General features: G+C 43.7%; 1 long non-coding RNA gene across 1 annotated transcript; it reads left to right on the top strand.

Moving 5' to 3' along the window:
* Positions 1-1,022: 1,022 nt before the first annotated feature.
* LOC118579391 lies at positions 1,023-14,202 on the top strand. The gene is made up of 3 exons (XR_004944467.1): positions 1,023-1,175; positions 1,789-1,921; positions 13,393-14,202. It is a non-coding gene; the product is annotated as an uncharacterized LOC118579391 (long non-coding RNA).
* The last annotated feature ends 416 nt before the right edge of the window (positions 14,203-14,618 follow it).

Below are 14,618 nucleotides of genomic sequence, written 5' to 3'. Positions count from 1 at the left end.
AATGTTTACTCTTCCTTATGTGTAAAGAAATCAGTACAACGCCGTAAAGACCCTCAGGTCCATGTTAACAAGTGTGTGAATGTGCACACAAGTACATCCCCATTCTTTGTTTATTTTGCAAAGCCTCGGAGATGCCATATTTAAGGTTTTCTATTGATTTCTGTTTATTTCTTTGAACCCTTTTGTTTTCTTTCTTCCAGTAAAGAAAACACATTGAAAGGGAAGAAACATTTTAGTCTCTGGCCAAATGCTGACAGCTTCAACTCCAGACTACCCCCAAGTTCTGTGAGGTCATTTTGCAGAGGCCGGGAACTCAGCCAGATTGATTAAAGCCCTACACTCTTTGTTGTGGTTTCAAGTTTATCAGGCTTGCCACTCGCCACTAGTAAGGACCAAGCCAGTGTGGGCTTGCCCTACTATCAGATGGGCTAGGGTAGGATGCTGTGTGGGGACAGTTATGCTTTCTCTTATACCTTTAAAGAAGTCTACCAGGGAGAATATCCCATCCTTCTCTAAGTGGGTAGAGCACTGAGATGATTTTACTGTAGCAATTTGCAAGGTGTGTTCCTCAGGTGACAGTTCCCAGTTAGAGTTTCCTGCAATAACCTCATACTACTTTTACTTTCTGGAAGGCACAGTATGTTCTAAATCAACACATGTTTTATTTAAATTAGCTCTTTCCAAATTCACTGGCTTCAGTGGGTCAGCCCACCTGCTTTCCAGCCTATCTCTTAATAATTACAGGCCTCCATTGAAAATCCCTGTCTCAAGTCACCAGCCCCTTCCTTACTCACCTACCCTGTCCTCACTCTTATGCCTTGTTTACTATGAAGATTAACTGTGGTAGTCTCTGAACAGCCAATATTTTGCAAGTCATAGAAGGCCTGATAAAAATGGGAGTTCTTGCTTATTTCACACACTGTAATAGTTGCTTATCACACCCCTTCTACTTTATGTCATTATTTCGTATTGTATTGCCTTAGTTTCCTTATCTGCCATAAAACTGCTAATTCTATAAGTTCTTGATGTGTGGCATGCTTTGCTTTTAGAAGTGTTGGTCTAGAGGTGAGGCCACTCTCCCTAGAGTCAAGAGGATCCATCGCATGGGGAAAACCTGTACAGACAACTTACCAATTGGGAAATCCTACCCCAAGGAGTTAGCAGTTGTATACAAGGTAACCCCCATTTCATCTGCTGAAAAGATCCATGCAGATAAAGGGGTCCTTTCTACTGTCCCATTGCTGGCTGCCTGTCTGTGCCGGATACCCACTATGAAGTCAGACACTGGGTTGATGTCTTCTGGCCTATTGCCCACTTCACCTGAAGCTTTTCCCAGAGTATCAGTGCTCTCTATCAAGGGAATGACCACCTCTTTGCTGACACGTGTCAAGTACATGTCATCTTTCCTGTCTTGGTCTCTGTGAGACAGAGCAAAGGGAGGAGGTCTGAGGGAGGGCCGGTCCATTCTCATTCTCCTTTTATTTCCTTTCAATTAGAGTCAGGCTATTCTGTTTCTTGCTCTCTCCATTTGCTTGTCTACCTCTGTCTCTGTCTCTGTCTCTGTCTCTGCTTCTCTCTCTCTCTCTCTCTCTCTCTCTCTCTCTCTCTCTCTCTCTCTCCCTCTCCCTCTCTCTCTCCATGAGCCCCCACAAGCATGTGTGTGCAGACACACTTGTATGTGCACATGTGTGTGGATGTGAGAAGACAATCTCAATTATGTTCCTCAGTTGCCATTAACCTTGACTTTTTGAGACAAAGTTTCTCACTGTCCTGGAACTTTCCTTGTAGGTGAAGCTGCCTGGCCAGTGTGAGCCCTTTGGGGATCTTCTCACATTTGTCCTTGTGTTCCTCCAAACTAACAGCTGGAGCTGAATTTCAGTGCCAGGATCTGACTGCAAATACCAGAGACAAACACAACCAGGTGGGTGGCCGTTGGCAGAGAAAAGTCGCATTCAGATGGGCTTGTGGGGATTGGTAGGATTCCAGGTGTTTTCCAAATATGTTTTTAAACTCTAATTCTTGCCCCACTTTTAAATCGCTAGGCTCTTTTGTCATTATTGTTTTCAATCAAATAGTTTATCTTCTTTCATTTCTGTCCAAAGTAGCCCATACCCATTGCTCTGAACTAATCTACAAATGAGCAAAACAAAATAAAACCCAGAGCCACCAATAACATCATCATGTAACTAGAACCCTAGTTAACACTCTATGTTGCTCCCAGGCTTCCCATGCATAAGTGTTCATAATTACTTGGAATCACGGGAACATCTGGGTACAATGTATTGGAAACATCTCCTACTTGCTTAGTCTTGACTTCTTTTCGAGGCCGGGGAATGCTATCACTTCTGGAATCTGGGTTCTGTTCTGTGACTCTTCGTGTGGTGATACAGTTGATTCATATACTTTGGTATCATGGCAGGCTGTAGCTTAATAATTTTCGGTTTTCCTCCCACTGTAAGATGAGGGTATAGCTTATATCCCTAAAACAATATCTTTACATTGTACCCTCAGGTTTGTCCTTTTTTAAATCTCCTTTGAAATATCAAAAGCACAGAACGTTGTCATTTGACTCTGAAATGTCGTCCACAGGCTGCATTTTAAATGTGACTTCCTTGGTTAGTGGCAACTTAAAGAATGTGGACTCTTCAGCAGCACCTGGCTTGTGGAAGCAGGTCACTAGGAGTGAGCCTTTGAAGGTCATGCCCTGGCCCCCAGTTCTGGATCTCTCCTGCTTTGCCCCGGTGTCAGGAGTCTCTGCCATACACTGCTTATGCCAGGAACTCTGCTGTGTGTATTTCCTGCCATGATGGACGGAGTCCCTCTGAATCCAGAGGGCAAAGTAAACCTTTCTTCTAAGTTTGTCAAGTACTGTGGTTCCCAGGGATACAGCACACAATATTCAGTGATATTTCATATCTCATCTCACACGACAGGTCAAGGTTAAAAGTCAGGTGCCTGTAGAATTGGTGCCATGTTTATTCTACCACTTTCAATTAATTAAAGTAAGTCAGAGGACAACCCAGAGTCAGTGAAGAGGGCGTCAAATAAGGCTTTGGTGCTGGATTCCGTGTTTAGAGTAAGTTCATGTATTAATATAGCTAACTGCATCAGTTTTATTCTCAAATGTCTACTTGTTCCTTAGATAACTGCAATAGACTAACTCAACTTTGTCACAAGGAATTATCTTCTGTATGTATGGTGTGTTTGTGTGAGTGCATGTTTGTGTGGATGCACATGTATGGGGTAGCCAGGGGCCAACCTTGGATATCATTCCTCAGAAGCTTTCAGATTTCTTGTTTTTGTGAGATGGAGTATTTTATTGGCCTGGATATTAGGAGTAAGCCAGGTTGGCTCTTGAGTGGGCCCCAGGAATCTACCTGTCTCCCTAGTGCTGGACCTGCAAGTGTGCACCACCACACCCTATGTTTTTGTGTGGGTTCTGGAGATCAAACTCAGATTTTCATGCTCAAGCAGCAAGTTCTTTCCTAACTCTGTTATCCCCAGGCCATAGTGAATTATTTTTAAGTACCGTGTATTATTTGCTTGCCTCGTTTGTTATTTTCCTTCTGTCATACAGTTTTAATGGTGAGTTATCTTTTCCTTAGAAAGAATTCACCCTTGTATGCTAGCAGTTGAGGCACTACATTCTCTCCTTGCCCTCTGGACATCCGAAGACGGGCTTGCCTTGATCTTTAGGTCCCATTGAGCCAGCCCCACTTCTCTTAGCCTGGCAGAACCTTAGAAGCTGATTTCACCCAGTTACTCATTCCGTTCCTTGTGGACGATGGTGCCACCTTCACACAAAAGCACTCATCACACCCATCTGGCAATGAAGTGAGTCTCCTGGGAAGTCCCTCTTCTATAAGACCTCACAATAGCTGCCTTGGAAGGATTCTGACAGCAACTTCCTGCAGTCTGATGCTGCTCAGCAAATACAGGGTGACTAATGCCTCCCGCAGCGAAGGAGATGCTCCTTTTCAGTGATTGCCATGGCCTCTCTCTTTCTTTTTATTTACTCATGTGCTGATCATAACTTCCATTAATTTTATGAAAAGATCAGAATACCACCATGATGGCATTATAATACCATTTGGTTATTGCTACAATGGATGCTGTTTGAAATGTTATAATTTAATATGCTGGACATTTTGCCATATGCTTTATAAATGATGTTGGACTAAACACAAAACTGGAGCATCATTCCTCCACTGGAGAGGTGACTGTTTGTGCTGGACAGTTCTATGTCAACTTGACATAAGCTAAAGTCAGCTGAGAGGAGGGAATGTCAATTAAGAAAATTCATCCATAAGATTGGGTCAGGGTTGGGGATTTAGCTCAGTGGTAGAGCACTTGCCTAGCAAGCACAAGGCCCTGGGTTCGAGCCTCAGCTTAAAAAAAAAAAAAAAAAGATTGGGTCATAGGCAAGCCTATAGGGTATTTTCTTAATTAGTGACTGATGTAGGAGGGCTCAGTCCATTGAGGGTGGTACCATCATTGAGCTGTGTCCTGGGTTTTTAAGAAAGCAAGCTGAGCAACCCACAAGGAGTAAGCCAATCAGCAGCACCCCTCCACGGCCTCTGCATTGGCTCCTGCCTCCAGGCTCCTGCCCTGTATGAGTTCCTGTCTTGACTCTTTGATGATTGTCTTAGTCAATGTTCTATTGCAGTGAAAAAATACCGTGTTATTTAAAAGTCTTAGAAAGGAAACTCTTATGAAAGGGAGCATGGTGACAAACAGGCAAGCATGGTGCTAGAGAGGTAGCCAAGAGTTTTACATCTGAATTGGCAGGGAGAGAGAGAGAGAGAGAGAGAGAGAGAGAGAGAGAGAGAGAGAGAGAGAGAGAGAGACTGACTGAGCCTGGGCCTGGCTTGAACATCTGAAACCCCAAAGCCCATCCATAGGAACACACTTCCTCCAACAAGGTCACACCTCCTAGTCCCTAATGACCAAGCATTCAAATATATGAGCCTATGTGACCATTTCTATTCAACCCACCACAAATAAACCCTTTCCCCCACAACTCCCTTTTTGGTCATGGTATTTTACTACAGCAGTACAAAAACCTAACTATCTGACTATGACAGTCTTCTTTTATGTCTGCAAGTACTGGAACTGCTTTGAGCAGGAAAATAATCAGAACATAATATCGAACCTATTTGTAGGTCCAGGCCTTAACAGACTTTAATGTCTACTTCCTCTCCCTTAGAATCCTCATTCAAGGGTGAGGCTAGCTTCCAAGTGGGAAATTCAACAACTGGAAGCATCCCATGCTTTGGGAAATCCCACATTAGCCACAGACAGCAGACAGACCTAACTAACCAATATCTACCTGCTCTAGCCATCTGTCTTAGTTAGGGTTTCTATTGCTGTGAAAAGACACCATGACCATGGCATCTCTTATAAAGGAAAGCATTTAATTGGGGCTGGCTTACAGTTTCAGAAGTTCAATCCATTATCATCATGGTGGGGAGCACAGGGGCATTCAGGCAAACATGGCACTGGCTACATCTTGATTAGAAGACAACAGGAAAATAAAGCTTGAGCAAAAGAGACCTTAAAGCCCAACCCCACAGTAAAACATTTCCTCCAACAGGGCCACACCTACTTCAACAAGGCCACACCTCCTAAAAGTACCACTCTCTTTGGGATTATGGGGGCCAATTACATAAACCTACCATATCATCTTGGCCCAGCTATCAGGCTTTCTAGTGGAGAAGCCCTCAGATGGGTCAGCTTTACTGCCATCTGACTATGTCCTAGGAAGGACTTGTGTAGAGGAACACCCATGATCCCACTTGTCAGTGCACATAACTGAACAAGCTCATGAGAAAAGTCTTCCTTAAGCAACGACAGACTGACTTAACAGGAAACAAGACAAGCTATCATCTTATTTAACTTTTTATGTTGTTGTTGTTGTTTTTTCAAAACAAGGTTTCTCTGTATAGCTTTGTGCCTTTCCTGGATCTCTCTCTGTAGACCAGGCTCGAACTCACAAAGCTCTGCCTGCCTCTGTCTCCTGAGTGTTGGGATTAAAGGTGTGTGCCACCTCTGCCCGGCTTATTTAACTGTTATTAAATATTTTGGAGGCAGAGACTACCATGATGACTATTTTACAGATCAACAAAGAGAGATTACATGTTTGCCCATGTTTGATCTAGAAAGGAAAAGCGCAGGGAAATGCTGCCTCCATGACTATAAAGTGCTCAGGAGGTCAGGGCACATGTTTTGATGTCTCTTTCTTCATTGGAACTAAAAGCATATGTTTTATGCTCATAGAACTCTTTCAGCCTAATAAATAAAAACAACAGTAGTAAATATAAATGAGGCAGTATCTAGTGAATGAAGTTGATTGATTGGACAAAAATAACCTATGTCTAATCTGAAACTTTGTCCTGAGAGGGTGAGGAAGTTCCCTGACAATTCACAGGTTCAGGAGGCAGGAGGAGAGGTTCTTGGGCCACAGTAGTCCCCTGTGTTCCATATACTTTTTCTTCAAAACCATGCTATTCCCATAGTTAGTAGGAAATTAATGCTTAAGATAAGTATCAGCAATTGACTCTCTTTAGATCAGTTATTTTGGGGATTTCTTCTGTGAGTAGCATTTCCTGGTGGCTCTAGAGTTTGACGGAAGTCATCGACTAAAGAAACTCAGTGCTGGAGAGGCAGAGACAAATGGGTCCCTGGGACTTGCTGGTGAGCTAGACCAGCCTTGTTGGCAAGCTCCAGGCCAGTGAGAGATCTTCTCTCTTAGAAAATGGGTAATACTTAAGGAACAATATCAAAGGTTATCCTCTGACTGCCACAATGTGCATACACACACACAAATGCACACTTGCACACACACACACACACACACACACACACACACACAAGAAATTGCAAGAGGCCCACGCAAGGATGGCCTCAGTTTCAGTAACTCCTGCATAGTTGCTTTCAACTGGGATGCAGAAGACAATCCACAGGGAAATCTTTAAATAACATGGACACCGGGACTGTATCCCATCAAACCACATCAGGAGTGCAGGAGAATCTGTATGTTCTTGCACAACCCTCAGATGACTCCATTGTGCAGGCAAGATTGAGGGCTGCACCCTTGAAATAGGCTCAGAAGTGCTAAAGGCATCCTTCCCTGGCACATGACAGCCTAGCCCACCTCTCTCTCATTCCCCCTTTCATTTGGTTCCAGAACTGTATTGATTTATTAACTTGTTCACTCAGATGTCTGATGGTTACTAACTAAACAGGTAGCCTGTACCAATGTGGTGCCATATTGATACCTGCTCAGATGGACAATGGAGAAGAATCTAACTTGTTTATAGGCAAAGACAAGTTGGATTTTGGTCGCATTGTGCTTGAGGTGTTGCCTTCATAGAGTAGAGATGCTTGAGATTTGAGCTGAAGGTTAGGGTGAATGAGCTCCCACCCCCACCCCCATCCCATGCCCAAGTGTGTGTATGGTTGGCTTAGGCACTGTTGGCTGAAGCCTTCTCTTGTAGGGAAAGGTTGCTCACTGTGAGCAGGGGTTACATTAGAGTGTAAGAGGTTCAGATAGAAAGGGAGAGGGAGAGGGGAGATACACTTCACAAACTCTACCCCTTTCCAAGGCAATTCTTGTGTCCTCACGGAAAACTATCAACTCTGCCACTCCTATAAAACTAAAGAGAAATATAAAATTGGAAAGCACTCTTTTAGAACATTGGCCACTGCTTATGGGAATGGCATGGTCTTTTGTGCAGACATTTTCCCAGGGTGAAGCTTGTTTGAAAAGTTATTGCTTCCTGCATCTTTTTTTCATGGCTTATGAAGATCTACCCAATATAGTCCTTGACTCTTGACAGGGTCTCGTTACTTCCACAGGTGTCCCTCTTCACTTTTCTCTAGCCACCCTGAGCTTTCAGGACGCATGGCTCCTTCCCTCTTCTTTATTTTTGGGGAGAGAGAGAGAGAGAGAGAGAGAGAGAGAGAGAGAGAGAGAGTTCATGTATGCATGTTCATGTGTGCTATGTGTGTGGTGTATTTTTCTGCCCATGTGCACAGATGTGCAGAGATCAGAAACTGATGGTTGGTGTCTTCTTAGCTCATTCTCCATCTTGCATATTGAGACAGTGATCCTCATTTGAACCCAGAGGTCAACCAACCAGCTGATCTAGCTTTCTCTCTTATTCTGGAGTTCCCCTGTCTCAGCCTCCCAAATTCTGAGCTTCCAGGTGGGCTACCACCCTGGCCCAGCATTTACCCAGATGCTGGGGATATGAACTGCATCCCTCATACTTTCAGAGTATTCATCTTTCCTGCTGAGCCATCTCCCCACAGCCAAGAATGTACCTAGAGCAGAGCCAGCATCATCTCAGAGAGGCTGTGTCTACATTTAACAGCCACACTTGCCTTACATTTGGAAAAGGCATCTGTTTGTCTCTGACACTTTCTTTGTATTTGCCATAGGGTTACCTGTGTAATGTCAGGACTTTAGGGATTCTCATTCCTGGAAACTAACTCTACATAGGTGTCCAGTCAGTAGCTTGCCTGAAGCTCCCCTGCTGCTGAGAGAGATCCCCTCCTGTAGTAAAAGAGGATGCATTTTTTCCCTGATCCTCATGCAGCATCCTTCTTAAGCAAATTCTGAAAGACTGTAACAGTAGTCACAAGGCAATGCCATTCACTAAAGATGACCCCCAAATGCTTAGTCTAGGGGATAAAACTGGACTGCTGGTGTTGACCTTAAGCATCAAATTCCCATTGCCTGGTGAGACTGTTTTGTTTTGTAAGAAAAAAAAAAAGTACACAGAGCTTTTGCTGGAGGCAAAACAGGGGTGGTATATATGCCAAATTCAGAATTTTCCACATTAGTGTCTTTCTTGGATATTACATGTTAAAATAAGATAGGAAAGTCACTGAGCCGTCCTCTTGGGAACAGAGGTTTTGGCATTTTAAAGGTCACATCTGTACTCCAAGGGAAGTATTAAAAAAAAAAAAAAATAGAAGCAGGTTCATTCCCCAAGCTCATGACTGGAGAAGTTTGAGGACCATGCTAATGTGACTGATGGACAATGTGGAACAACACAGGTTGACTGATCAGTCAAAGCAAAGCAGATATATCTTCTTCTCAGAGGAAATCAAACTGTAATCCTAGTTCCTAAAGCTGATCAAAGCATAGGAGCTCTGTTTGAAGTGGATTTGTAGCCTGGAGGCCCAGCTCTGTTGGGTAGCTTTACACAATCCCTATCCCCAGGAGGCCCTGGAGGACTGAAGCCCAGTGCTCCACTGAGTGTGATTTGGAAAGCATTATCCCAGATACTGCTTCTTAGATCTCTCCTAGCTAAGAAAACCTGATACAAGAAAGTTTGAGCTAATGAATGGCAGATATAGCAGGAGTCTGCTTTCTTTGGTTTCATCATCCCCCGTGACACCAGATTAGCCAATTGGATCCTTCTGAAGGCATCTCGGTGTGTTGAAGCATCTTCTAGAGCCTTGATAGATCCGAAATATGGCCCCAGGTCTGCATTTCTGACTAGCTGCCAAGGCCTGCTGCAAGATTGGGCTCACATATTGAGACATCATGAGGCAGAGGGAAAGAAAACTGGGAATGTGTCTGGCTTTTGAAACCTCAAAGCTCACCCTTAGTGGCACACCTATTCCATTAAGACCACACCTCCTAATCTTTCCCAGACAGTTTTACCAACCAGAGTCCATGCATTTAAACACACGAGCCGAGGGGAGCCGTTCTCATTCAAGTACATCATTCCACTTCCTGGGCCCCAGAGGCTGGGGGCCATCACTGGGGGTGTGCTTTGAGAGTTCAATGGCCCACATCATTCCCAGTTATCTCTCACTTTTTGCCTCCTTCTTTTAGTTCAAGATGTAGCTCTCAGCTAACGCTCAGCACCATGCCTGCCTGGCTGCAGCCAGGTTCCCTGACCATGAGATGGTCATGGACACACCCTCTGAAACCGTAAATGCCTGATAAACTCTTTCTTCTGTAAGTTGCTTTGGTGCTCATGTTTTGTCACAGCAGCTTCGCTGTGACTGGCCAGACCATCAGTATTTGGGAAGAATGTGGAGGGCTTTGGCATCTGGGGCTGGGAAACCAGTTGAACTCTGTAAGCAGGGCTTAATTGGCCCTTATCATAGGAGCTTGGAAGATGGTCATACTAAGAGCCATATGGACTCTGGAGGCCCTGCTCAAGAGGTTTCAGAGGGGAGATTAATATTAGTAACAGGCTAGAAACTGTTGTGATACTTTGCCAAAGAATGCGGCTGCTTTTTGCCCTTGTCTTAAGAGTCTGCTTGAGGCTAAACTGAGGAGTTCTGGATTAATTTCACTGGCAGAGGAAATTTCAAGACAGCCTAATAATAACTCTGTCGGGTGGTTATTAGGAATCACTCCTGTGAAGATCTGCCATGAAAAAGAGCAGTTAGGGCGAAAAGAAACACAAAATGTACAGTTTAGAAAGAGGGCACCAGGAAATTTAACGCTGGAGACAAGGCTTGTGCTGAAGGAGATGAGAGGCTTGATGGGAAGTGAAATGAAGACCCCACCGAGCTGAACTTCTGCCTTGTAATAAGAAAAGGCCTAAGGAAAACTGCTACCAAAGCAACAACCAAAACAAATCTTAGCAAATGTAATTCAAGGAGGTGGGACATGACAGCTTCTGCCTTGTGGTTCTAGGTTTAGAGTCATGAAGAATACAGGAGCAAAGATCTTATAGACTCTTTCCTTGTGTTTGTGGAGAGCCACTGAGGCCAGACATGTAGGGGGGCATCCCCTGCATACAGGCCCAGAAAGCCCATTGCATGAAGCTGTGAAAGTGAAGCCTGGATTGTGTTAGAGATCCAAAGATGTTGGAGATGCCAGAGCTGTGGGATATCTGCCAAGGAGAGGTGTAGACAAGGTGTGGAATCAGATTAAGAGAGAGAAGTAGGCTGCAGTCAGCAAAGCTGTAAGGAAAGAGCCACCCAAGCCCATTAACATTCAACATGGAGCTGCAGGATATAGTTTTCCCTGCTGGGTTTCACTTATGCTTTGGCCCAACATTTCCTGACTATGTCCCCTTTCCTTCCTTATGGAATGGTAATATATATTTTGTGTCATTATATGTTGGAAATATGTAGTTTGCTTTTTTATTTTTACAGGGGTTTATAATTAAGAGAGTGCCTTGAGTCTCAGAAGAGACATTGAACTTTTAAACTTTGTTGAGATTGTGAAAAACTATGGGGACTTCTGAAGTTGAACTAAATGCATTTTGCACTATGATGTGGCCACGTGCCTATGGGGGCTGGGGAGCGGAATGTAATAGTTTAAATAAGAATGACATCCATAGGCTCATAGATCTGAATTTTTGGTCATAATGGTGGAAATATGTGAGAAAGATTGGAGGTGTGGCCTTGTTGGAGGAGGTGTGTTACTGGAGGTAAGTTTTGAGGTTTCAAAAGTCCAAGCCATTCTCAATTAGCCCTCTCTGCCTCCTGCTTATAGATAATATGTAAGTTCTCAGCAACTGCTCCAGCACCATGCTGGCCTGCCTGTTGCCATGATCCTGACCACGATGGTCATGGACTCTAACTCTCTGGAATTCTGAGCCCCCAAATTAAATGCTTCCTTTTATAAGTTGCCTTGATCATGGAGTGTCGTCATGGCAATAGGAAAGTAACTAAGTCAGGGACTTACCTCCTACCTCTAGGGACCAAGGAAGCAGCAACGGTCTGTAATGTTTTGGGAGTCTCTTGGACAACCCTGATCCCTAACTACATTCTAAATATTTCTCCTCATATATACAGATAAGTGTCGTTCTCATCTCTCATCAAGGAAACTTCTTTGTGCAATAGATGGAAACCATTACAGAAAGCTACAACCCAGAAAGTAGATGGCACTGTAAACATGAGATCTGAAGTTGTCCTCTTTGTGCATATGTGCACAAATGTACACATCCACATGCACTCAGCAACTCAACAACATGCATATTCACATACACACCCCACTGTAATGAGTCTTTCTCTGGACCGCCAGCTCCCAAATAATGACAGGGAGACTTATTATTAGTTATGAAAGCTCAGACTTAGCTTAGGCTTGTCCCACTAGCTCTTATAATTTAAATTAACCAATTTATTTTTAATCTACACCCTTTCGCATGGCTCATTACCTCATCTCTCCATACTGATCATGCTGTTTCCTCTGCACCTGGCTGGTGATTCTGCCTTCTTCTTCCCAGAGTTTTCTCTCTGCTCTGAAGTCCTGCCTGTACCTCCTGCCTAGGCTATTGGCCATTCAGCATTTTGTTACACCAATCATAGCAATACATTTTGACACAGTGCACAAATATCCCACAACACCCCACACAAAGACTGGAAATACTGTAGGTATAACAACAATGACCTATGGGTAGCAGGGGAAATGAACTGGGCCCTGTCTCCCCATTTATGCAGGGTATAATCTTAATTTTGCTCCACTGCTTTGACTTTTTCTCAAGAATGAGTTGGAGACACCAATAGATGTAATGTCATGAGGTTTTGTGACTGCTTACTTAATGGTGTCTGTAAAATGTTTAACCTATAGTCTACAGTACACAGTCAGAGCTGAATCCAGTAGTAGCCCTGTGGATGACCAAAGCAAGACAAATGATGCTATCAGTGCCAGCAGAGCCCACCCTGGGGCTCCTGTTAAGAGTTGCAGGTGGACTAGCTGTGAACCACCATGTCCTGGGCTTATGTAATAGGAAGAGTAGACAAACCTGGTTTTGCACAGCTTCCAGGTAAACCTTTCTATAAGGTAAATAATGTCACTACTGTAGGGCCACAAGTTTATTGAGATACTGAGGGATGGAGTTACTGCTTGGAGGCCAGAGGACAACCATATAGAGACAGTCGTGGGTGGAAAGAGTAGGGTGTGTAAAATGAATTCTCCACAGGCCTCTTTCTACAAGGCCCAAATATTGGCAGCCCAGCTCAAAGCCTGCTACAGATAATTGGTACAAGGGTTTCTGGGGCAATGTGTTTCAATCATCAGCCAGACATTGTACACAGGTTATTTTTAGCCTGATTACTAAACGGAAGAATGTGACTTTGAAAGGCATGCTTTAAGAGTTCTCTTGGGTAGCCAAGCTTGTGTGATCATTACTACCAGGAAGTGTGTTTTCTCAAGTGTTCCAAGTTTTTGATATAGTTGTGATCTTCAAACACTCTGCTCCCTTACTGTGTGAGTAAAATTCTGTTTGTCTAATCAGATACCTTGAGTTTGTGGGGAAGTACTTGAGGAAATATGAGCAGCATAGACTAACATGGATATCACATTAAATATTCTAGGTGTGTTGAGGTAAAAGTACTGCATATTATAAATTGGCATGACTTTTCCTGTACCTCAGTTATGAGTCAGAATTGCTTTTTGTTTTCTTTTTGCAGTTGTGAGTGATAGAAACTAATTCAAACCAGCTTATACTAAGGGGAACTGACCAGATTTATAACTGAAAAATCCTGAGGATTCGTGGATGGATGGCTGCATGCTCTCAAACAATGACTTGGTTAATGGACCTCCTTACCTCCTGGCTTCCTGTCCATTGTGTTGGCCTTGCACTCTTGTGATGACTCATCTTTGAATGTCCCCAGAAGACCTTGGTATAGTCTACCAACTTAGCATCCACACAAGAAAAAACAGTAACTTCTTGAGCCTGGTTCATTTGGTGTCCTTCTTCCGTCAGTCAGAGAACTGTGTGAACCACATGGAAGACACAACCTGCCCACCACCATCAAAGATACTGAGCCTGTGGTATCTGTTAGGATTTGAATGAGAAGTGCTCCTTATGGGCCCATGCACTAGAATACTCAGTCACAGTTTGTGCCATTGTCCTGGACGGTTATAGCTCCTTTACCACCTAGGACATAACCAGCAAATAACAAACTTTGAAGCTGAGAGGCCATCCCTTGCTCTCAGACCCATCTCTGATTTCCTGATCTGCCAAGATGTGAACAAACAAAGCCACGTGCCTTCCCTAACTGCCAGGATGGCAACACTCACTGAGATCATAAGCCAAAATAAATCCCTCCTTCTCACACCATTGTGATCTACCTGCAAGAGATCTGCCCCTTGCCCACCAAGGCTATTCCTCTGGCAGCTGACTGTCTGAAGCACATGAAGCCCTTTGAGTACTGTGTTCTGGATGCTGACTGTCTCTATGTGAGTGAATATTCCTAGAGATTTTCTTCCTGACATGTTCACTTCCTTTGGCTTCCTCAGTCTCATGAAGATCTGTCACTCAACTCCTGCAACCCCTTCACAGTTGTAGAAAGAAGGGAGGTGCTTGCAGCTGTGGGCTGGAAACAAGTACTGCTTCTGGGGTTTCCTAGGAAAGATAGAGATGTCTCTGTGCATCATCTACGCAATGTTGCTGGCAACAGAAGAATGGGCCCACAGTCCATCTTAGCCAGAGCTCCCAGAATAATCTACCCATAACCAATGTGCAAATGCATTTACAGAGCTAATTACTGAGGCATTTTCAAGTGAGAATCGTTGTCCTTATGTGGAACAATTTACTTTATTCATTGAAAACTGACATGGTTTGTGAAAAAAAAAAAAAAAAAAAAACGAACAAAAAAACCCAAAACCTTAGCATATTAATGAGGCAGAAGGA

This window comes from Onychomys torridus, chromosome 3 (genome assembly GCF_903995425.1).
Source record: "Onychomys torridus chromosome 3, mOncTor1.1, whole genome shotgun sequence".
In the NCBI taxonomy this organism is placed as follows: Eukaryota; Metazoa; Chordata; class Mammalia; order Rodentia; family Cricetidae; genus Onychomys; species Onychomys torridus.
Note: the sequence above shows the minus strand (reverse complement) of the source record. Positions and strands in the feature narration are given on the sequence as shown.